Here is a 21,644-nt window from a genome sequence, read left to right on the forward strand (position 1 = left end):
GAGATTTCTGAGCTAGATATTCTGTTTAAAACACAGGCTCTCAGGACCTATTCTAGTCCAGTTAGTACAATCTTTGTAGAGGAGAACCTAAAAGTCTGAATTTCGTCTCAAGATGGTTCTAACTTATGCCTAGTTTAGGAAGTACCACACTAGACAGGGCAGTGATATTTCTTTCACTGAGGACAGTGGCTGGCACTTCACCAACTCATTTGACTGCATTCAGAATGAATGGCTGAAATGAGCTGCCCCGCCCCCATCCTACTCACGTGGCGGTGCCCTGCCAATGAACATTCAGTTGCTAAGATTCCACCTACCGGCAGGTGGCGCTGAGTCGACGTAAATGCCATCCCGGGAAATGTTTTACTGGAAATTCCAGCCTCCAACGCAGCTCGATTGAATTATATTTTTTCGTACTTACTTTATCTGTGACTCTCACTTGCATGTATAAATTGGTTTCTGGAGGCGTGCTTTGAATGAGAGAAGCCAGGGAAAGCAACCTGACAAGGCCTGGGAGGTAATGAAGGGACTGGATGGGCATTCCTAATTGTCCTAGCTTTCATTCTCTACGAGCAAGCACTGTGTGTTGTGAAATTACTCAAAGTCTGCCGTTTCAGCAAGAGTGCAGCTAGCCTGTAATTTCTGTTAGTCATCTACTGTTTCCTTTATGGGCGTTTAATTGGACTCACCTTTTAAAATCATTTCCCTCACAAAGCTGTCTAAAGGGCTGTCTTGGCTGTCTTTTGAGGTGTGGGAAGTCAGTCCACAGTTAAAGCTGGGGCCCCATAGCCAACGCCTCTTCCCCTTCCCCCAAAGGGCATCAGCGTGCAAGTGACTGATAGGGCTGGTCTGAGCCAACAGCCAACTATCAGGCAAGGCCATGGCCCCAGCTGAACTGTTTTCTTCTGCAAGCAGACCTTCAGGCAGGGGCCCTGAAGGAGGAACCATCCTGAAGTGCTTGCAGTTTTCCCAAGGCTCCGTGCCCAAAGCAGAGAGAATGGTGGCTTGAGGAGGAAACAAGGAGTCTACAGGACAGACCCTGTGAACAAGAGGGTGAAGTTCAAAGGCCTCACACAGTATAGGGGTCGCACATGGCAGAAATAACCATCAAGTTTTGCATGGGCAGGAATAGACCGACAGTGGAGGTTAAAAGAGACTGGTGGAGGGGCTTATACGGGAGAGCCAGAAGTAGCACAGAGTTCATTAGAAAGAAGAGAGGGGAGGAGAGGGAAGAGGAGGGATGGGAGGGACGGGAGGGGAGGGAATAGGAAAGAGAGGAGAGGAGAATCGACCAAAACACACTTTGGCTGGATGCTGGTGGTGCATGCTTTTAATCCCAGCCCTTGGGAAGCAAAGGCAGGTAGATCTCTGTGAGTTCAAGACCAGCCTGGTCTACAGGGTGAGTTCCAGGATAGCCAAGGCTACACAAAAAAGACCTTATCTCAAAAATACATAAATAAATAAACGAACAAATACTGGGATGTCTAATACTTTGCATGCTCATTTTTAAAACAAACAATTTAAAATAACAAAAAAGTGGATACAGTTTCTCCCTTTCTTCCTTGAATTATCTGGAATACAGTTAGACAGGGGCAAAAAAAAAAAAAAAAAAAAAAAAAAAAAAGGCAGCCAGAAGCCAGTGTGACCCAAACTGATTCGTAGGGAGGTGTCTGGTTTGGAGGTGTGAGGGTCATCAGGTAGTATGAGGGTATCCCCCACAGAGAAGCAGGGAGAGGAGGCTTTCTCTAAGACCAGAAAGAAAGAAAAAAGTTAAGGACTTTTCCAGATTGAAGGAGACTAAAAGAATGACAACCCATGCAGTGTGTGATCCTGAACTGGCGTCTGTGCTGTGAATATATGACAGAAACAGTAAATGGAACCTGAAGAAAGGGAAACTCTATCACATTGGTGTCAGGCTGCGATTTTCTCTGATTTTTGTAGCATTGACACAAAAATACAACTCTTGCCTTAAGGGCAGTCGACATAGTTTGTTCTGAAGTGACCAGGACCTGGGAATTCAGACTCAGGTTATATCAAATCCCTATCCCACACCGAAGGAGCTGCATTCTTTTTGTTTGTTTGTTTGTTTGTTTGTTTGTTTGTTTTTAGCGGAACAAAGAACAGTCATACATAAATCAAGGCCCTGTTCAAAGGTATTGGTGCTCCGTTAAACAGGCAGTTACAGCCAAGCCAGTGGTCTTAGCTGTAGGCCTCAGATGCTATCTGATGAAACTCTGGTAGACCGTGGCCTAAGGGAAAGAAGGCTCATGGGGAGCCTACTTCCTCACAGCCCTTTGCACTATGGAGATCCAGAGATATCCTCTTCCTTACAAGGTACAACAATGGAGTCCTTGGTTTTAGTTCCCAGGTTCCTCTTCTACCTTCCTTATCCCAGTAACTGGCAAATTTCTCAAATGGTTTACAAGAAGAGTGGGCGTGGTCAGAGAGTGGGCGTGTCTTTTGATTAGCCCCTCCCATTTGTCATTCAGCCCACCTGCCAGCCCAATCATGGCTGCCTCCCAGCTCTATCTTCATTCTGACCCTCTTCCCCCTTCCAGAGAGTCCAAGCTGCTGTCTAGACTGTTGGAGTGGCCTTTTCCTGCTGCTTGCCAAGCTGTCTGTCTCTCTGCCTTTTCCAATCTGCATCCTACCCAGCAGTCAGAGTAGACATTACCTAGGGTTCCTACCCCATGCTCTGCTCAAGATGGTCGAGCACTTATTACATATTTATTTATCTTATTGTGATTCTTCACCTTGTTCTCTAACTGCCCTGGTGGGACAAGAATTCTTGGCTGTTCACCCTCTAATCTCTCTAGCCTACAAGAATAGGTAAGAAAATAGGTTTGGGGGTTTTTTTGGTTTTTTTTTTTTTCACTTGAATTGTTGAGCCAGGATCTCTTTGTGTAGTCTGGGCCATCCTGGAACTCTCTATGTGGACTCACCAGAGATTCTCTTGCCTCTGCCCGAATGCTGGGATTACAGGCGTGTGCCACCACATCCCGCAGTGAATAGATTTTTCTTTTATGTATTAGGCTAAGGAATTTCCATCTGAGTCATCAAGTAATGAAGGTCTGTCACGTTCAGAGAAAAAAGGTGAGTCTGAAGAACATTGATTTTGGTCTCCCTTTATTGACCGTTCTCCAGTTGACATAAAATTCTAGAAGTCAGGCTGGGATCATATAGAGATTTTTCAAAGAAAAATCCATAGACTTTCCTGTCTTTTGAATATCTCGTGCCTGTTGCTGGAGGTTGCATGCAGGGCCATACACATCCTGAGACACACTCACCCCTGAGTCACTCGCCATTCTGCCCCAGAGTTTCTATCTTCTTGAACATGATTAAGTTCGGTAGACCAGAAAAAAAGGTTGTATCTTCTCCTGATAAAGATGGGGCGTCGAGGAGGAACCTCACCTTTGAAGGGAAGATTAGCCTCATCTTCAGACACTCCAAGTTACGATGGTCACACGCCTCACTTCTAACGTCCTTGTTCAAAGGTCAACAGGTTGAAATGAGCCCCACAGGTCTACCAGAAAGGAAGGCCCTGAAGCTCTCAGAATTCTAAAGCCTGTCAAACAAAATGTAAGGACTTAGCCAAAGGAGTTCTGAATTAGACATTTTAAAATTAGGTATGAGCATTAATAGGTATTTTATTTAAGAAGTATTGCCATATTAAAATTTTTCTTCTTTCCCCTCCTTGTTTTCCATTCTTTCCAGTTTGTGCTGCCTGTATACTTGTTGAAGCATTATCAAGCTCCCAGTGACCAGCCCCTTAAAGAAAACTGAGTCCTTCCCCACTCTCCACCCCCCACCCCCCACCCTCACCCCCCACCCCCAACCCTGCATCTGTAACACTTCATCACAGTCTTTAAGGATTCTCTTCAACAGCTTCCAGTCTAGACTGATTTTTTTGTTTGTTTGTTTGTTTTAGGAGGGATGGAGGGGGTTGTCACAGAAGCCTTCATTGTCTCTCATTCTTGGTTCTCAATCTACAGTCATTGATACCACTGTGAAAGACCCCAGCTTAGCAACAGTAACGCCATTTTGTAAGGCTGTACTTAAGATGACTGGTTCAGGAAAAGGTTAGAACTCTGAGTACACAGCGGCTGCCAAACAAGATGTGTTTGGTTGAAGGCCTGGCAACAGGAGGACTGCCGTTGAGCACCTGACAATGAAAAAAGCCCCGGGAGAGGTCCCACACCCTGGTGGGGGGCCGAGTCAGTTGTTATGTTTCAAGAAGGTAGCTTGGAAACTTGCCCCCAGGCTAAACTCTTGGGGGGCCGAGTCAGTTGTTATGTTTCAAGAAGGTAGCTAGGAAACTTGCCCCCGGGCTAAACTCTTGGGGGGCCGAGTCAGCCGTTATGTTTCAGGAAGGTAGCTAGGAAACTTGCCCCCGGGCTGAACCCTTTGGGGGCCGAGTCAGCCGTTATGTTTCAGGAAGGTAGCTAAGAAACATTAGAATCCACCAATGATATCCCTGTAACCATGCATCTGCTTCTGTATGCTTGCTTCTGCTCCCCAAAATCCTATAAAAAAGCCCATCCTTGGTTCTGTGGGGCGCGCCAGTCCCCCGAGTGACTGAAGCGCCCACAGGTGCCTGTGCCTGTGTATCCCGACAATAAACCAAATCCTCTTGCTGATTGCATCCTGTGGTGTCTCGGTCTGGTCTTTGGAGTTAGAGGATCTCCATCCCGAGGGAAAGTTCTCCCTGAGAGCTTTTCATTTGGTGCGTTGGCCGGGAAAGGAGATCCTCCACCCAGGGACCACCGACCACCCACTGGGAGGTAAGCCGGCCGGCGTCTGTTTGTCTGTCTGTCTGATTTTGTCTCGTTCTGCCTTATTCTGTCTGTTCTGTGAGCACTCAGCCAGGTCTGTTCTGTGAGCGCTCAGCCAGGTCTGTTCTGTGAGCGCTCAGCCAGGTCTGTTCTGTGAGCGCTCAGCCAGGTTCTGTGAGCGCTCAGCCAGGTCTGTTCTGTGAGCGCTCAGCCAGGTTGTTTGGAATTTGGGCGGGACGAAGAAGGAGCTGACGAGCTTGGACTTCTCGCCCCGCAGCCCTGGAAGACGTTCCAAGGGTGTTGGGGCCCGACTTTTCGGGGCCCAATCTGGGAGAGGAGAAAGATCCGGACTAACGGCACTCTGTCTGTATTTTTGGCTTTCAGAGGGCCCCGGACCTTTGCCACCTCCATCTGACTTTTTGCTTTCAGTTTGGTACCAAAGCCGTGCAGCACGCCTGTCTGTTGTTTGTTTGACTGTTGGTGTTGTTTGTTTTCTCTGTGTTCTAATCTTCCTTAGAACTAACATGGGACAGTCCCTAACAACGCCCCTAAGTCTCACTCTTGATCATTAGAAAGACGTCCACGACCGGACACACAACCAGTCCGTCGAGGTTAAAAAAAAAGGAAAATGACAGACTCTCTACACATCCGAGTGGCCCACTTTCGGAGCAGGATGGCCAGTGAATGACACATTTAACAGGTTAAAGATCGGGTCGTCCACGGACATCCTGACCAGGTTTCTTATATTATCACTTGAGAGAGTCTCGCCTTAAACCCCCCCTCCTGGGCGGAACCCTTCGTGGACCCGAATTGGCCTCCCCTCAACCCCCAGCCTGTCCCCTCGGCCCCGCCCGGTCCGCCGGCCACGTCTTCCTCCCTCTACCTTTGTGAAATCAGAGCCTTCTAAGAAACCTGTCCTCCCGGCAGACCCAAACTCCCCTCTCATAAATCTTCTCTCTGACAGGCCCGGCTGAAACGGAGGAGGCAGAGCCGCCGGCCAGATCAGTTGCCGGGCCACAGTCTGATAAGGGTTTCTCCCCTGTCGCAGGGAGATTGCGCAATAAGCGCGAGGTGATGCCAGATTCAACCTCCCAGGCTTTCCCACTTAGACAGGGAACCGGTGGCCAGACCCAATACTGGCCGTTTTCAACAGCTGACATTTACAATTAGAAACAACACAACCCTTCTTTCTCCAAAGATCCGGTGGCACTCACCGACCTAATAGAATCTGTTTTACTTACCCACCAGCCTACTTGGGATGACTGCCAACAGCTCTTACAGGCCCTCTTAACCTCAGAAAAAAAACAAAGAGTGTTCCTAGAGGCCAGAAAGCATGTTCTGGGAGATGATGGGCGTCCCACCCAGCTGCCTGAGGACCAAACTGGGATTTTAATACAGCTGAAGGTAAGGGACACCTACGCCTTTATCGCCAGTTGCTTCTAGCGGGTCTCTGAGGGGCTATACGACGCCCTACTAATTTGGCTCAGGTAAAACAGGTATTACAGGAAGCAGGGGAAACTCCCTCCGCCTTTCTAGAGAGACTTAAGGAGGCCTACCGTATGTATACTCCCTATGACCCAGATGACCCAGGACAAATGACGAGTGTCTCTATGTCCTTCATCTGGCAGGCTGCTCCAGATATCAAGACTAAGTTACAGAGGTTAGAAAATTTGCAGGGCTATACATTACAGGATTTACTTAAAGAAGCTGAAAAGATTTTTAATAAGAGAGAAAATTGAGTCGAATCTTGGCCGCCGTAGTTCAGGGCCAAGAAAAGAAGGGAGATAGGGGGGAGCTCGAAAGGGGCTGAAGCTGGATAAAGATCAATGTGCCTATTACAAAGAGAAAGGGCACCGGGCCAGAGAGTGCCCCAAGAAGCCTGGCGGACCCCGAAAGCCTCGACCACGAACCTCCCTCTTGGCTCTAGATAAAGATTAGGGAGGTCAGGGCCAGGAGCCCCCCCCGAGCCCAGGGTAACGCTTAAAGTTGGGGGGCAGCCGGTTACTTTCCTGGTAGACACAGGAGCCCAGCATTCAGTCCTCACCCAAGCTTCAGGACAACTCAGCGACCGGACGGCCTGGGTACAAAGAGCTACTGGTGAGAAACAATACCGATGGACTACGGACCGCCGGGTTCAGCTGGCTACTGGTAAGGTGACCCATTCCTTCTTACATGTTCCGGACTGCCCGTACCCTCTGCTGGGCCGTGACCTGCTCACCAAGCTAAAAGCACAAATTCATTTTGAAGAAGGAGGGGCCCAAATAATTGGCCCCCACGGAACTCCCCTTCAAGTTCTAACCCTATGAACTGGGACAGGACACTGGCTTGGACAGAGACTGGTGGGATGGGGTTGGCGCTCCAACAGCCCCCCTTAATTACAACTCCAGTCTCCATAAAACAATACCCCCTGTCATATGAAGCTTATCAAGGTATAAGGCCTCACATTACGAGGCTTCTAGATCAAGACATCCTAATCCCCTGCCGGTCGCCTTGAAATACGCCTCTTCTGCCTGTTAAGAAACCCGGCACTGGAGATTATAGGCCAGTACAAGACTTGAGAAAGGTCAACAAGAGGATAGAAGATATTCATCCGACTGTTCCAAACCCTTACAATTTGCTCAGTAACTGTTCATCGATGAGAAACAGGGGTATGCTAAAGGGTCCTAACACAAAGGTTGGGACCCTAGAAACGCCCTGTGGCCTACCTGTCTAAGAAATTGGACCCTGTGGCCTCCGGCTGGCCACCGTGCCTAAGGATGGTGGCTGCTATTGCTGTCCTGATCAAGGATACTGGAAAATTGACTTTGGGACAGCCACTCACCATCCTAACACCCCACACAGTAGAGGCCTTGGTAAAGCAGCCCCCAGACCGCTGGCTCTCTAATTCTCACACCAAGCCTTGTTACTGGATGCAGAACGGGTTCAGTTTGGGCCCGTAGTCACCCTCAATCCTGCCACCTTGCTTCCTCTACCAGAGGAGGCAGAACAGCATGACTGCCTACAAATCCTCACAGAAGTACATGGAACCAGGCCGGACCTATCGGACCAGCCTCTTCAGAATGCTGACCACACATGGTACACGGATGGCAGCAGCTTCTTGGCAGAGGGAGAACAAAAGGCTGGAGCTGCGGTCACTACGGAGGACAAAGTGATTTGGGCGAAAGCCCTGCCTGCTGGTACCTCCGCACAACGGGCTGAACTCATCACCTTGACTCAGGCGCTCAAGATGACAAAAGGTAAGAGGCTAAATATATATATACAGACAGCCGTTATGCCTTTGCCACGGCACACATCCACGGGGAGATCTACCAGAGGCAGGAGCTGCTCACATCTGAGGGTAAAGATATGGCTAAAATTCTGGCCCTCTTAGAAGCCCTATTCTTGCCCAAAAGACTGAGTATTATACATTGTCCAGGATACCAAAAAGGGCACAACCCAGAGGCACGAAGAAACCGGCTGGCCGATGCCACGGCGCGAGAAGCAGCCATGAGCAAACAAATCTTGACCTTAAATAGCCCAGACCAACCCACGCCCCCACCAGTGGGACAAACCAGTTGGGTTTATGCCCATGAGGACATAGAGCTCCTAGAAAAAAAAATGGGGGCCATCTACCACCCTCAACTAAAACAGTGGGTCTACAAAGGAAAGACAGTTATGCCAATAAAAATGACTTTTAAATTGATCTCCTTTTTACATAAATTAACCCATTTGGGGTTTAAAAAGATAAAAACCTTACTAGATCGGGAAGAGATAAATCTGTGTTTTTTTTTTGAATCGAGACAAAGCGATACAAAAGGTAACTGAGAGTTACAAAGCGTGTGCTCAGGTTAACCTGGGAAGGACCATGATTGGACAAGGAGTTCGTCCTAGGGGACACCGTCCCGACATCCATTGGGAAATTGATTTTACTGAAATTAAACCAGGTATATATGGATACAAGTATCTCCTAGTGTTTATAGACACCTTCTCAGGATGGGTCGAAGCCTTCCCCACAAAACACGAGACTACAAAAATGGTCACCAAGAAGCTCCTCGAGGAAATCTTTCCCAGGTATGACATGCCTCAAGCGTTGGGGTCAGACAACGGGCCCGCTTTCGTCTCCCAAGTAAGTCAGTTGGTGGCCAAATTGCTGGGGATTGATTAGAAATTACATTGTGCCTATAGACCCCAGAGTTCAGGTCAGGTAGAACATATGAATAGAACAATTAAGGAGACTTTATCCAAACTTACGCTTGCAACTGGCTCAAAGGATTGGGTGGCCCTCCTTCCCCTAGTTCTATATCGGGCCCGGAATACCCCGGGCCCCCATGGTCTAACTCCTTTTGAAATAATATATGGAGCACCACCCCCATTTGTCCATTTCTTTGATTCAAACATTGCTGATTTTGCTGACAGCCCTTCTCTGAGGGCCCATTTACAGGCCCTACAGATTGTGCAGAGAGACGTCTGGAGACCTTTGGCCGCTGCTTACCAGGACAAGCTTGAGCATCTGGTGGTGCCACACCCGTTCCAGATTGGAGACACCGTGTGGGTGCACAGACACCAGACCAAGAATCTCGAGCCACGGTGAAAAGGACCCTACACCGTCCTCCTGACTACCCCGACCGCCCTAAAGGTAGACGGAGTCTCGGCTTAGATCCACACACCACACGTCAAGGCAGTCCGGTCTGAAGAATTGACTAATCACAACACTACACCCCAGACATGGAGAGTTCAACACACTCCAAACCCCTTAAAGTTAAAACTCCTACGTGGCTCCTCCTAGCCCTTTTGTGGCCTAGAGTCAGTGGGGGAATAAGCCCCCACCAGACAGAAATTTCTTGACCAAGTCGAGTGAAAGATTTCACTCAAAGTTAACAAAAAAAAAAAAATGGGGGAATGAAAGACCCCAGCTTAGCAACAGTAACGCCATTTTGCAAGGCTGTACTTAAGATGACTGGTTCAGGAAAAGGTTAGAACACTGAGTACACAGCGGCTGCCAAACAAGATGTGTTTGGTTGAAGGCCTGGCAACAGGAGGACTGCCGTTGAGCACCTGACAATGAAAAAAGCCCCGGGAGAGGTCCCACACCCTGGTGGGGGGCCGAGTCAGTTGTTATGTTTCAAGAAGGTAGCTTGGAAACTTGCCCCCAGGCTAAACTCTTGGGGGGCCGAGTCAGTTGTTATGTTTCAAGAAGGTAGCTAGGAAACTTGCCCCCGGGCTAAACTCTTGGGGGGCCGAGTCAGCCGTTATGTTTCAGGAAGGTAGCTAGGAAACTTGCCCCCGGGCTGAACCCTTTGGGGGCCGAGTCAGCCGTTATGTTTCAAGAAGGTAGCTAAAAAACATTAAAATCCACCAATGATATCCCTATAACCATACATCTGCTTCTGTATGCTTGCTTCTACTCCCCAAAATCCTATAAAAAAGCCCATCCTTGGTTCTGTGGGGCGCGCCAGTCCCCCGAGTGACTGAAGCGCCCACAGGTGCCTGTGCCTGTGTATCCCGACAATAAACCAAATCCTCTTGCTGATTACATCCTGTGGTGTCTCGGTCTGGTCTTTGGAGTTAGAGGATCTCCATCCCGAGGGAAAGTTCTCCCTGAGAGCTTTTCAACTGCAGAAGAAGCTTCCTTACCCATAGCAGCCTGTAGCTGCATGGATCATGGGACTTCCACACGGTTTCAGGGGGCAGCTTGGAACACAGACATCACCCTGGTCTCCCCGCAGCAGCATGGACCATGACATCAACATGGCTTGCTTCGGCAGGAATAATCACAGACATCGACATGGCCTCTGGAGGTAGCATGGACCACGGAAGTCTTTCAAGGAGACTTAATCCAGAACATGAACCATTCATTTCAGATAATCTTGTTCAGAGTCAGCGCAGTTGGGCAGGGTGTCTGGGGGAAGGACTTGTGCAGAATCCAGGCTGCTGCACCACCCTGCCCTTGGCACTAGCTGCCCTGTCAGCACCCTGGGCACAACCATCATACCTGCAGCACAAGGGCAGGGTGGTGGCCCTGGTTCTCACCCCCACAGCAGGGCGAGCAGCTAGACACCAGGGGCTGCTGCTCGACCCACCGCATGCCCAAGTGGCAGCACGGGCCTAGTGGGCGGGGCCCGAGGACCAGCCCTACTCCTCAACACTTCTGCCATATCTCTAGTTCTGCTTCCCTCTACCACTCCATTCTGCCATCGTTTTTCCCCCCAATTCTATGAAATCACGTTTTAACAACATCTTCCCATAAGACCTGCCTTTTTTTTTTTTCAGTCATTCTGGAGAAACTGTATGCTTGCAGGCTCATCCTCCCGTGCTACATCTCGCTCGGAAGCATCTATGGATCTCCCGGGCTCCTTGGCGTGGCCCTGCAGCTTCGTGGGTGCTGGTGGCTGCTGCCACCTTGAACGGGTGTTGGAAATGCTCCCCACCCCCCTTTTTCTATTTTTTTTAAGTTGTTTTTCCCTTGAGATAGGGTCTACTGTGTAGCTAATGCTGGCCCCGTAACTTGTTATATAGACCAAAATGGCCTTGAATTCATAGAGATCCTTCTGCCTCTGCCTCTGCCTCTGCCTCTGCCTCTGCCTCTGCCTCTGCCTCTGCCTCTGCCTCTGCCTCTGCCTCTGCCTCTGCCTCTGCCTCTGCCTCTGCCTCTGCCTCTGCCTCTGCCTCTGCCTCTGCCTCTGCCTCTGCCTCTGCCTCTGCCTCTGCCTCTGCCTCTGCCTCTGCCTCTGCCTCTGCCTCTGCCTCTGCCTCCTGTGCCACACAACTGGCTAGTGTTTCCCAAATTCTCATATCTCTCTCTTCTCTTCTCTTCTCTTCTCTTCTCTTCTCTTCTCTTCTCTTCTCTTCTCTCTCTCTCTCTCTCTCTCTCTCTCTCTCTCTCTCTCTCTCCTTCTAAGTCAGGCTATTGCTATATTGTTCTGGTTAGCCTGGTACTTACTGTATGGTCCAACATACCCTTGGATTTGTGGTAATCCCCCAGCCCCAGCCCCCTGAGTGTGAGGATTACAGGTGTGTCAAACCACACCAGTTCTTCTATAATGGCGTATGCCAGGGCTAGAGAGATGGCTCAGAGGTTAAGAGCACTGTCTGCTCTTCCAGAGGTCTGGATTTCAATTCCCAGCATCCACACGGTGGCTCATAACCATCTGTAATGGGATCTGATGCCCTCTTCTGGCCTACAGGCATATATGCAGGCAGAAGGCTGTATGCTGTATACATAATCAATCAATAAATATTAAAATAAAAAGTAATAATGGCGTATGCCAATGGACTACTTCAGAAACTAAACTCACTTTTGTTGTGTAGTTCTGAGTGAATATCTTCGGGCAAGTACTGAACATGTGTGAGCACAGAAATTACTGAATGTTTCTAGAACTCTAGGCTTGTCCCAAACAAACACGTTTTAGGATTTCTTGGACATCACTGCACCTGTTTGTCCATCAGATAGCCTTGGTCCCAGAAATTACCTGGCCAAAACTGTCCAACAAACCAGCCCATTATTCCAGTGCTCCCTCCTTAAAGGCACACTTTAGAGATTTTCCCTGTGTTGTTATTTCAGGCCCAGGCCTGACAAGCCTTTCTTCTGGCTGTGGTTTTGATCATATCGAAGACCGTCACACCAACATGCCTTTTATGGTCTCCGCACTACCGCATTACCGTGTGAGGGATTCTAGTCTACCGAACCCTGCTTGGAAAATGACGGAGCTGGAAGAAGGTAGTAGAGCTCAGTAAATAACTAGTACCAGCTTTTTGCTTGTTGGAATACCAGAGAGGGTGACCATGAAAGAGACTGGTCTGGAAAATAATTTCTCTGAGGGATTATAATATTTCACTAAGGAAAAAAAAAAGGTGTTATGTTTTGCAAAATGAGAGGTTAAACTTACCCAGATAACCAATGCAGAAATATGAGAAAGGATGTACAAAGAGGTAAAACGGAACACATTGGCTCATCTGACATAAGCTTCCTATATGTTGTGGGGCATCCCCCGGAGAAGAATGCCCAGGCGTGGTTGTGGTGGTTGTGAGACCACTGAAAGTCTTTATTAGCGGGCGAGAGACTATACCGGATGTTCGGGGTGGGTTTTAAACACAAAAAATCATGTTCTGGGTCGACATACTTCAGGTTAACAAGAACAGCCAGAAGGAGAACTACAGAACCTAAAAAGCAAGGTTCGTACACGTAGAGATTTCCCACAACTTTGACTTGGACTTTGGTGGACTTTGATGGACTGGGCCTGTTTTCATTTTGGGCGGGTGGTTCTGTCTGCATGCTGAGTGTTTCAGCCTGAATGTCTCTTCCATCATGGAGTCGGTTGTGTGGTTGTGCTAAGGTCTGGGGGTTTACTAACGTCTGGGACCCTTTTACATTCCTCACTGGATGAGTTAATTCATGGACTCGTCCTGTTTTAGCTGTAGGAACCTGGTGGTAATCCAATCAGAATGAGAATTAAAGACCCAGCCAGTGCTGATAGCAGAGCTATTAGCCAGGGGACCAAGAGAACAGAAGCTGGAATCCACGACTTCTCCAACCTGGGCAAGATTTTCTCTGATTGGTCAGTTAGCATACAGACAACAGGTTCCTCCCAAAGTCATACCTAGGTTTCTTTTTAATCTCATGAGAAGTCTAAGCCTCTCCAGTTTTACAGGACCATGTCTGCAAGGGGATCTAACGTCTGTTTTAATTAAGAAATGGACACTTTTAATACCTCTAGGTCTTGTTTGACCTATCTGTTCAGTTTGGAAAGCATCAGAAGAGGCGCATTTAGTCAAACCGTTAGTACGCACCTACCAAGTAGCCTCAGAGGCCCAGTAGTGTCGTTGTCCATATAAATTAACTCATAAGGCAGAACAGCAGGCATCGGAAGAAGGGGGAAAGCCTAGGTTAAACGTTTTGGATAGCAGACAAGTTTTAGCCCCTTGTAAGTCCTTTAACATTACCCTGGGCTGCCCCCAGTCATCGTGAGGTCTGTCTGTCAATGAGCTGATGGTCTGGTCAGTTCCTATTCCTATGTGATATAGGAGCTGAGTGTCTAAGCATAACCAGCAATCCTGGCAGAATTTTGGCTGGGAGTGATTAATTCTATCCCCCAGGGTCCTTTCCTGTGGCACAAAGTCTGATTCCTTAGGTTTTTTCTCATTTGCTAAAGGTCAGGGTCTTTAAACTTGAGAAGCTTCAGTTCTGCAGCCCCAGTTTTTGCAAGGAAACTCACTTGTCCCTGGTAAGCAGGGGCCCCAGTCGAAGGGCAGGCATACATTGTAAACTTTATGTTTCTATCTCAAAAATAAATAAATAAATATATTCTCATATCATTTCCTTTCTGTATACAACGAGACACTTAAAGCAGACATTAGCAAATAAAGATCACACTAGCTAATTCCTTTGTTGTATCTGCCTTTCTCAGTTTCCAGTCCAGGTCTGAGGGCAATGGGGCTTGGACCATGCCCTTGCATTCATATCCACAGCACAAAACAGAAGACTCAGGAGGAGGTCGACAGGCAGGGAGCGGAAGGGCCTGGGGCTCAATTAAACCTTAATTTCAAAGCCTGTAGTTTAGAGACGGTCCGTTTGTCCATTTGGCAGCAATGTCTGTGGCTTCTCCTTCTTGGTCTGGGTGTATCGGTCCCATGGTATAATGCCAGTTGTCTTCACTGCTGTAGGAGTGAAGAGAACCACCGTGTAGGGTCCTTTCCAGGTTAGCTTCACGCCGCCTTGGCTATTCACTTGATCCACATGGCATCACTGGACTTGAGCAAGTGGAAACTGGTGGTGGACTTGGAGGTCGGCTGGGTCTCTCCGACGGTTGAATGAATAATCTGTATGGGGGACTGGAGGGCCTGTAGTGACTTGAGAAAGGAATGGTTTGAGAATTCTGCCACCTTCTGAACCTGGGAAGCAGTAGGGGAGGTGTCTTCCAAATATAACCTCCCCTATAGGGGAGTAAATCCTTCCCTATGGGGTGCAGGGGACTGAGGCAGAGCAAAGCCTATGCGTTCTTTGCTGGACTCCAATGAGAGCTTTGTTAGGGTTTCCTTTTATGTTCTGTTTATTCTTTTTACCTGACCAGAACTCTGAGGTCTAGATGTACAATGAAGCATTTAATTGGTGACTAAAAGCTTTAGCTATTAATTGAGAGGTTTTGGCAGTGAAAGCCGGAGCCATTGTCAGACCCCATTGCTAATGGGAGGCCAAATCAGGGGAACAGATTTTGGAAGAACTTTTTAGCTACAATTTGAACACTGTCAGTCTCGGTGGGGACACTTCTAGCCACCTAGAAAAGGTATCTATAGAAACCACCAGCATTGGTAAGTTTCTGTCTCTTGGTTTAAGATTTCTCAGTCTTTCTATACACATTGAAATGATTTCAGAAAGTCCATAAGAAAAGACAAGCCAGGAACTGTGGTTTATTAGTGGAAAGTAGGAAAAGAAATGAGATAGCCATGTGGATTTTATGTGTCTTCTAGAGCAGGCTAGGTCTCGGTAAAGTCAGTTCTCCCAGAGTTCACTGGGGTCTTGGCCTCTCATTTGGACCCCTATCTGAGAAAGGGCTCCTTGTTTTTGAGTCTCTTGAGCACAAACCTGGCATTTGGCTGAGACACTAGAGTGTCTGGTCCTAGGTAGATCATACCTTGGTCTGAGCAACACAGAAAGTTTTGTGGACCCCAGATACATGACCTGGTGAAGATCAGTCACCAACAGTTTTACCTGTTGCTTCTGGGAGAATGGTCTTTCCCTCAGGTGTCCTCCATCAACCTGTGGGTTTGAGCTATTCATTTTTCTTCTTTACCATGGAGACTCAGGCAGTATTAGGTCATGGTATGTTATCAAAACATCAACAGGCCCCATTGGTCATACGGCCATTCCTTGTGTGGCCAGGTCAAAAGCCCAGCAGTAGAGGACAGCAATTTGTAGGAGAAACCAGATGGCCTCTAGGAATACCAAGCAAGATTTTTCTGGTTTTTTGTTTGTTTGTTTGTTTGCTTGCTTGGTTGTTTGTTTTTGTTTTGTTTTGTTTTGTTTTGTTTTGAGACAGGGTTTCCCTGGCCGCCCTGGAACTCACTTTGTAGACTAGGCTGGCCTCGAACTCACAGAGATCTGCCTCCCTCTGCCTCCCAAGTGCTAAGTTTAAAGGCATGTTCTGCTACTACCTGGTGAGACAAGACTTTTAAAATACCTTTTTCCCAACAGGGAGAAGCCCTCTTTCTCTATAGATCATACCATGGACATGCCCAGTAGTCTGATGGCCTTAGGCATATTCTGATGGGTTTTCCTTTTCCCCATTGAGAGCCTGAGTCAGGTCAGTCAGTTCTGCCCTTTGGGCTGAAGTACCTGGCTTGGGACCAAATAGTTTCCGCTAAAGTAACTATTGCAGCTCCCGGGTACCTGGATTCATCTTTCATCTCCTGACAGTCATGGCTGAACAACTGTGTCATCAGGCAAGAGGGTAGCTGAATTTATGACAGAGAGTTTCTCTAACCATACTCAAGAGTGGGCCAGGAATAGGGTCTGGTGCTGGGTCATACAGTCTTTAGACAGGTGTTCCTCGGAGGGGGGCCTCGACCGTGTTGTGGGGTGCTGTGTATATAAGATCTGGACCCACAGTTAACTTGTTTGCTTTTCCTCATTAAACAAGCAAGAGCCACCACAGTTTAGACAGGTGGGGCATCCTATAGCTCCGGGGTCCAATCGCTTAGACGGGTTTGTCATAGGGCATTTCCATGGCCTCAACGTTTGGCTTAAAACCCCTTTTGTGTTCTGTTTCATGGACAAAGAGCTAAAAACGGTTTTGAGAAATCTAGAAATTTTAGGGCTGGAGTGGAAGTCAGAGCTGTCTTTAAGCTTCAGGTGCTTTTTGTTTCATCTGAGTCCAAGTTAGGCTCAGAGTCCCTGCCCCCCGCCCCGCCCCCCGGGTCCCCGCCTCTTTGCGCTGGTGTCTAGAAGCTTGCTACTTCCCTAAATGCTGATATCCAGAGGTAGCAATATCCAGCTGCACTCAGCAGCTCTCGCACCGGTGTCTTTGTGTTTGGAGATGGGGTCTGAAGGACGGCAGCAACCCTACTCTCTGACAGACTCCTTCCGCCTCCTCTTAGGTGGCAGCCAAGATAGGAAGCCTTCTACAAAGCTAAACTTGCCTAGCTGACATTCTGTAACCCAAGGTCTGAAACTCTGGCACAGTCATCCAGTGACCCTTTTAGAATCTATTTCCCCTAAGAAACCTCCGACAAAGGGCAAGAAGTCTGCATTTAGTGTCTTTAATCCACCTGGATGAAACTGCCTGCTAGGTCTGTCCATTTTAAAGCAAAGATGGGTTGACTCGCCGCTGCCAACGGGAGGCTGAGGAATACATCTTTCAGGTCCAGGACAGTGAGTGAACACCCGCTCCTCTGTAAGAGTCAGACTCATGAGAATCAGAGGTCCCAGGTTTCTTCACAGGCAGGAGGGGCATATCCCAGGGTGACTGGCAGGGCGCCAGGATACCTGACTCTTCAAGTCAGGCAACACGATTACAATCTCCTCTTTTGTTTCCAGGGTCATCTGGACGGAGGAAGCTGAACTGGTTAGATGAACAATTATAGAAGCTGGGTGTTGGGCCAGTCCTGGGAGGCTGGTTTCTTCTGACACAGAGGGGCACACCAACATTTTGCTGGATATCTGTAAAGTATGACTGCATCTCATCATCAGAGCTGACAGTAGCTTTCAGGTTATAGAAAAGGTCTTGTCCCAATCAGTTCTCTTTTGTTAAACCCCCTCAAGCACTCCTGCAACCTGGTATAATTATATCTTCGATTTTTTTTTTAACCTATGGAAAGTTGATTAAATTCTCCTTGGTCACTGTTGGAAACAGTGAAAATCCATTCTGTCTAGGCTGGCTGTGATCCCCCCTGCCCAACCCTTTTCAGAGAATGGTGGGTTTCAGAGATTACTGGTTAAAAAGGAGACATAGATCACGAAAGAGAAAGGAGTGGAATGCTCTTTCCCCTCAGGCTCAGCCCAGGGGAACTGTCCCCCTTTTCCTGGGATGCTGACCTGAAGTAGAGCAGAGGGAATGCTCAACTGGAGAACTGTGTGTGTCACTTTGAGCATTTTGCTTAGATGGCAGGGGCCTGGATGAGAGGCCTGGCCCCTCTTCCACCTCACACTCAGGGGCCAGCATCCTGCTCCTGGAGTGGGAGGTAGAGGCTTTTGTTTTTGTTTTCTGGTTACTCTGGTGATCTAGTAGAGACAGAAGGATTTGGGTCCCCAACAGGAGGGGACATAGGTTTGAAGCCAGGGGGGCATAGGGTCTCACATTGGAAAGTTACTGGGAAACCAAACTGACAGAATCACACACACACACACACACACACACACACACACACACACACACACACACACACACACACAGTAAAGACAACCAGGGGTAGACACCACACATTCAGGTGTATGTGGGTCCGTGACATCTCACGTGAATCCAGGACACTGAATCAGCAGCCACTACCGACCTCTCCCTATGGGTCCAACCAGCGCCTTAACCAGACTTACCTCTGGAAGTGACAGACCAGGTGACTTTCTAACTTTTTTCATTTTGGGGTGGAGGTGTCAGACGCCTCTGCAGCAATCTTTCAAGCAGTGATCGATCAAAGGGAATTCTGGGGCCTGGAACATCTCAGGTTGCACACCGCCTAGGAATCTGCTGATCACCTTGCTCTTCCTCACTCCAAAGGGACTCTGAGAGCCCGGTGGGGGCGGGGGGGAGGGGAGGGGGGAGGGCTGGAGGGCTGGTCTCTGGGAAGTCAATGGGAAATGCTGGGGAGTATTTACCAGTGAAGACTGCTAACAGAAAGCCCCATTAGCCGGCTGGTGACTACACTGCCTGTTCAGGATCCCAATTCAGCCCCCAACCTTCCTCAGGGTAAGCTTTTAAGCACAAAAGCTGCATCCCGGTTTGACATACTTCAGTTAACAGAACAGTTAGTTGGAATTGAAACTACAGAAGCTAAAAAGCAACATTTGGAGACTTTCCCATAACTCTGACGGATTAGGTCGTTGTTTGCATTTCTGGCAGGTGGTGCTGTCTACGTGCTGAGTTTTGCAGTCGGAATGGCACTTCCGTGGTGGAGTCACTGTGCTGATAAGGTCTGGGCCCTGTTTCATATCCACTGAGGCTATGAGAGGAACTTGGAAGATGGCAGTCTAGTGACATATACAGAGGAGCGTAAATTTGGATAGAACATGGAGATTAAGCCTAGACAGGTCTGAATAAGTATGATTTTATTGATAATTAATAATAAAACTGTAGACTGATGTTATAGGGAGTGGAAGAAGTCCTGAGTGGGTGAAGTCTTGAGAGAGTGGGTATTTTGAAACGGGCACTGCCTATTGAACCTCAAGGCCAATTGGCCTAGAGAAATTGGCAAAGCCATTACCCATAAGGCCCTGGGGCTCCAGGAACAGCCAAGCTTTCCACAGGAGGTTAAGTAAGAGTTTGTGAATGAGTGATCAGTGTGGGCAGTATGGCAACTGTGGCTTCCTACTCCCTGCTCCTGGATGTTTGCTCACTATGACTTCTCACCCATAGATACCTCATACAGAGACTAGCTAACCCCGCCCCCTATGCTGAACCCATAGACACCCAGCCTAGTCCAGGTTTGGCTGTAGGGGTAGTCTTAAAGAACCCCACCTGATCCCAGCGTCACTATTTGTGTGTATGTCGTTTCTTCATTCGTTTGCCACTCCTAGCCAAACACAGAGATTTCGTGTTTTTATTAACAAGTGACTGGCACTATGCTGGGCAAGTTCTGAGTTATTCTAATTCTCTATTAACCCTGTTAATGCCCAGCTTAATGCCCTGCTCATCTGAGTCTTGCTCTGCTCCACATCAGCTTACAGCTGCTCTCTCAAGGAGACCTCATGGCAAATCCTCCTGGTATCTCCACATGGTGTCTCTCTCTCTCTCTCTCTCTCTCTCTCTCTCTGGGACCTTCTCACTGGGATCTGCCCAGTCATACGCTGCTCAGTTCCTTACTAACCAATCAGACACAATGGAAAACAATTTTTACACAATTGAGACCAGAGGTGCTTGACCATGCCATCCATCGACCATGCTGTAACCAGATGTCTGGGCACAAAAATCAGCCTCTGACTATACAGAGCACAGACCAACTCCCCAACATTTGCCAGCGAGGTGAGGGCAAGCAGACAAAAAGCAAAAGCTTCCTCCTTCCACGTCCTTTTATGTGGGCTGCCGCCGGAAGGTGTGGCATAGATTTAGGATGAATCTCTCACAGATGTGCCCAGCTGCTTGGGTTTTAGTTGTGAAAGGACAACATAAACCCCATTGTCTCCACTTAAGGACCAGGCCTAATTTAAAAAAAAAAAAAAAAAAAGGCCATAAGAACACCAGCTCCAGGGACACACCATCAAATCCAGAACAAGATCATAAAATTTTTTCCCAAAGAACAGCCTGGGGATAATCACAAAAATGGAAGAATACCTTCGCTCAGGATGGGCTCTCTGTGCTGGACAGCCCTATCTCCTCCTGTGGTTAAACGTTCATGACATAGGAATGCATGTGACCCCCTAGCATGAACCAATGAAATTTTAGATTACTGAGTCCTTCTAGAGAGTTTTCCTATAAAAAGGTCTGCATGCCTTTGTCTGGGGTTGCCATTTCAAAAAAAAAAAAAAAAAAAAGTAGCTGACCCCCGCATGCTGGTTCTTTCTGCAGAATAAATACTCTTTGTCTTTACCTACTATCTGAGTCTGAGGTCTTCTTCTGCGGTTTTTGGACCCGTAAGGTTGATTCCAGGTACAGCAAGCTGACAAGCAAGATTAGTCGTCACAGTCACACAGTTGTGTGGGCAGCTAAACAAATAAATAAATAAATAAGTAAATGAAATCTAATTTTAACAGCTAAATAAAAAAAGAGTACGGCAATAATATGCATTTTCAATATATTAAAAAAAAAAACCTTACAAACAGAGTCTGGAGAGATGGTACAGCGGTAACACTACTTAATGTTCTTTCAAAGGACCCAGCTTTGGTTCACATGGTGGCTCACAACTAACTCCCTGGAACTCCAGTTCCAGGGGTCCAACACCCTTTCTGATCTTCCTGATTACCAGTTATGCATACAATGTTCACACAGAGATGCAGACATCACACTCATGCACATAAAAAGATTTTTTAAAAACCTTATGAATAGAACTTTTGAAACATTTTATTGGGTTTTGGAACAATTTGTTCTTTGTCCCCTCAAGTAATTTCAACATTATTTCAGTTAGTGGACAGAAAGTTATAATCCCTGGGGAAGGTAGTCTTAACTCAATATTTATGGCTAGGAAAAGACAAATTTCAGAGGCGGAAACTAACAAGAATCCATGTGTCATGGATGGGGTAAGGTTTTTTTTTTTTATTTGATTTACTTTTAGATTTATTTTAGTTTATGGGTAGAAGCTTGCCCGTTCTCACAGACTCTTTGTGGTTTTGCCCTGTCCCATGCAGCTGTGTTCAGACACGGGGATGCCTCTCGAGGCTGCATTCAGAAACAGAGATGCAGAGGAAAGACCCATGGCCAACTGCCTAGGCGGACCATACACGACAGGAAGAAGGGAGGGCGGAACCCTGATTAGGCATCTTTGCTACAGGAGCAGCCAATCCCTGCTCCCAGAGGAATGTAAATACCCTTTCTTAAAATAAACATATAACGTGAGGAGTGCTATCTTGAATTTAATTATTGTTCTAGTTACAGTTACCATTGCTGCAATAAACACTATAACCGGGGCTGGGGATTTAGCTCAGTGGTAGAGCGCTTGCCTAGCAAGCACAAGGCCCTGGGTTCGGTCCCCAGCTCCGAAAAAAAAAAAAAAAAGAAAGAAAAAAAAAGAAAAAAAGAAAACACTATAACCTGCGGCCGG

General features: G+C 47.7%; 1 long non-coding RNA gene across 1 annotated transcript; it reads left to right on the forward strand.

Annotated features, from left to right (window-relative positions):
• The first annotated feature begins 350 nt into the window (after positions 1-350).
• LOC120100015 (uncharacterized) lies at positions 351-4,640 on the forward strand. The gene is made up of 3 exons (XR_015653160.1): positions 351-514; positions 3,030-3,090; positions 3,712-4,640. It is a non-coding gene; the product is annotated as an uncharacterized LOC120100015 (long non-coding RNA).
• The last annotated feature ends 17,004 nt before the right edge of the window (positions 4,641-21,644 follow it).

This window comes from Rattus norvegicus, chromosome 1 (genome assembly GCF_021556685.1).
Source record: "Rattus norvegicus strain SHRSP/BbbUtx chromosome 1, alternate assembly SHRSP_T2T, whole genome shotgun sequence".
NCBI lineage: Eukaryota > Metazoa > Chordata > Mammalia > Rodentia > Muridae > Rattus > Rattus norvegicus.